At 41.0% G+C, this 3,637-nt stretch overlaps 1 non-coding gene across 1 annotated transcript; it reads right to left on the reverse strand.

The window, feature by feature from the left end:
• Nucleotides 1–238: 238 nt before the first annotated feature.
• On the reverse strand, nt 239–312 carry TRNAN-AUU (transfer RNA asparagine (anticodon AUU)). The gene has a single exon. It is a non-coding gene; the product is annotated as a tRNA-Asn (tRNA).
• Between the last annotated feature and the right edge of the window lie 3,325 nt (nt 313–3,637).

Raw genomic sequence — 3,637 nt, forward strand, 5'->3', positions numbered from 1 at the left:
ATAAAGCCAGAAAATGAAGAGCTGTTTAATCACTCGATTGGATTTTTCTGCCAGCATATTTTTTTTCTCTGCAACCCACTGCTAAATTGTGCTTCCTAGCTGTTTTTTATAAAATCACTGAATCAAATCTAACTCTGATTACATCAGAGAAGGCCATGTACCCTACACCATAAGAGGAGGTTTGAAATTTTGACTTGTCTACTTAAATATCACCAAAATCTGATCACAAGGTTAATTACGTCCCTGGGTGGGATTGAACCACCAACCTTTTGGTTAATAGCCAAACACACTAACCAATTGCGCCACAGAGACACTTTGCAAAAGTCCATACTGACAAAGGCTAATAAGCATTCATCTAAAACGTTTCCTAGAAAAACTTTAAAAAGTCAATAATCTGGAGAGTTTTTGTAAGATGTTTCTTCCATCAACCAACGAAGAAACACATTGGTACTTTCCCATGATGAGTGAGTGCTTCAGGATCTCTTGCACTTACATGTGCAGCAGAGTACTGCAATGGAAGCATGCTGGGCCCATAACCCAGAGGTAGGCAGATTGAAACTATCCTCTGCTATATGCATTTTTTTTGTTAATTAAAGTAATCCAAAACTGGGATTGATATTTTGTCTCTTTTATTTTTACTTAAAGTACAATAACTTTTACCATTTTAATTTGTTTTAATAGTATATTGACAGTATTATTTTCTTTCAAAAATCCACTTCATTTTCTTTACCCTATTATTAAAATGGTAATTGAAGAAGAGGAATTGTTGCTTTGACTGCAGCATTCCCGGGGTTAACTGGTGTTTCTTCAAGTCACAAGGTATGGAGCTGCTGTATAGTTACTCGCAAGTCAGTAGTTGTATGATGCTCACACCTGTTAAGCTGGATACACACAGAATGCCCTACACAGGGGGTGAAATGAGCGCCACCCCCACCCCCCGTACGTTCAGCACACATCACGCTGTGCTGAGCGGGGGGAGAGATGTGTGCTGAGCAGTTCGCTCAGCACACATCTCTCCCCAAAATCGGGCCGTGAATACGGACCTTTAAACTGGATCCACACTTAGATTATCTGTCCAATTTTTTTTTCTAGTTGAAACAAAATTATGCTAATATGTGGCAGCAAATTACAATTGACCATTTGTTCACAAACACTGGAAAACATCCAAAAATGGTCATTTAGATAAATTGGTTAAATCCATTTCATTTAGCTAATTTATCCAAACTACCTTTATTGTATCTTTGTGGGTGAATGATGTGTGGGTCAGTGTTGAGGGTGGTGGAGGAGATGGTTAATAGGCACAGCAGGGTGTGGACAGTCAAATAGTGTGCTTAGAGGTTCAGAGTCATTGTATGAGACTCTGGCAACAGTGACTTGATGAGTCTGGTGTCCATAGGGTGGGACGCATTAACCTTTTTATGCTATTGAAATAGTTCTCCTCCTGACCGACGCAGTTCCTTGCTCCGAGGTTGGTGTATTGTCCTGTTGCAGCGCCTCTCCACTGTGGTCACAGTGAGCTGTGTGGTGTTGCTGGCGCATGCCAATCTCCCCCCAACCTCCCTCTTGCATTTCAGACCTACGTACGCATGATGGGATCTTGTATGATATGCGCGTGTGCTGTAGAGATGAAAGTGGGGGTGAGGAGGCAGATCGTGAGATGGGGAAACTTTGTGGACTGTTAGCGAAGGGGAGCACTGGGCAATCTGAGTTGCAAAGAGGGCAGCAGAAGAGGTTATTGCATGTGCACTGGTGACAGGTCTATCCTTGGTGGCCAGCCTCAGTGGCAAAGGGGTACATGAGCTAGTGTCCCTTGGCCAGCCATGTACCATGGCCACCTCCCTACCTCCTATATATTCTCCCTGATCTGTCACTTTGTTACGGTCTGCTGCTGGCACTGGTGTATCGTCCTGCAGTTGCCGTCTCCGCCCATTGCTGTGACTTCCCCCAGAGTTAGCCACACAGAGTGACAGATCTGGGAAAATATATAGGAGATCATTACTTTCACTTGCAGCCTACCTTATTTTTTGCAGCCTAGCATGCTCCTGACCCCTTCTCTCACTAATACTTATACAACATTCATGAACTCATCTTAAGGTTTCTTTATTATTCAGTCACACTGTCTTGGATCCAAACCATTTCCTGTGGCATTGCAGTCAAACAATTGAGCTATTTACCCTTGCATAGAAAGGTATAATCTAAGCTAGAGAATTCTATTTGGAGCTCACCTTGTACTTTGTGAAGAAATAATCAGCTTTGTGGCTGAGCAGATATATGGAGTGTGTGGCTGCACACTGCATTGATCTGCTGAGTTGCAATGCTAATAATTTTTTTTTTTGCAAAGTACCAATAGCTTCATTGTGAAGGTGGAAAGAAGGGTGTTACGGCATGGAATGTACAAACTGCGAGACCCTGCTGGTAGCGCCTTTGTCTATTTAGTAGGAAGGGCACGTAACAGCCGGGGGGCAATGGAGGAAGCCCCTTTAGGGCTGGAGCCCGGCGGCAACTGACTCCGTTGTCTCTGGCAGTTCCGCCCCTGGACTAGAGGAATGGTCAAGAACATGGCAACATTTAATGCCAAAAAATGCAAAATCATACACGTCTCAAAAATGCAAAGGCTAACTATAATATTAAGGGCATTATAATGGCAAGAGGAAAGCTATCTAAGTATTACTATTTCAGGTAAGCAATGTAACAAAGCAATAGGAAAGGCAAGTCAGATGCTTGTTTGCATAGGTTAAAGAACCAGTAGCAGAAAAAAGTAATACAGGTTGAGTATCCCATATCCAAATATTCCGAAATACGGAATATTCCGAAATACGGACTTTTTTGAGTGAGACTGAGATAGTGAAACCTTTGTGTTTTGATGGCTCAGTGTACACAAACTTTGTTTAATACTCAAAGTTATTAAAAATATTGTATTAAATGAACTTCAGACTGTGTGTATAAGGTGTATATGAAACATAAATGAATTCTGTGAATGTACACACACTTTGTTTAATGCACAAAGTTATAAAAAATATTGGCTAAAATGACCTTCAGGCTGTGTGTATAAGGTGTATATGAAACATAAATGCCTTCTGTGCTTAGATTTAGGTCCCATCACCATAATATCTCGTTATGGTATGCAATTATTCCAAAATACAGAAAAATCCGATATCCAAAATTCCTCTGGTCCCAAGCATTTTGGATAAGGGATACTCAACCTGTAATGCCACTGTATAGGTCCTTGGTACAGCCACATTTAGAATCCTGTGTTCAGTTCCAGAAGCCATATCTCCAGAAGGCTGTAAATACATTAGGGCAACTAAAATTGTGCATGGCCTACATCACAAAACTTACCTGGAAATACTAAAAAATGTTGATGTGTATAGTTTGGAGAAGGGAAGAGGGAACATACAGTAATAGAAACATTTAAATATATAGAGAGGAATGTAATAGGGTGTGAGAATCAGAAAGTGAGAGATTTTGTGTTTTTTCCTGTTGTTTTTTTTTTTTTTTTTGTTTGATTGTTTGTTTTTAAAGTGGCAATCCTTTACATGGCAAAACCAGGTTGATATTTGCCATGTAAAGGATTGCCACCGTGGGCATGTGTAGAAGGGGCACTGCTACTGTTGGCATTATGTGTGTAAGCTGCACT

The sequence above is a fragment of the Pseudophryne corroboree genome, unplaced genomic scaffold, assembly GCF_028390025.1.
Source record: "Pseudophryne corroboree isolate aPseCor3 unplaced genomic scaffold, aPseCor3.hap2 scaffold_709, whole genome shotgun sequence".
Taxonomy (NCBI): domain Eukaryota; kingdom Metazoa; phylum Chordata; class Amphibia; order Anura; family Myobatrachidae; genus Pseudophryne; species Pseudophryne corroboree.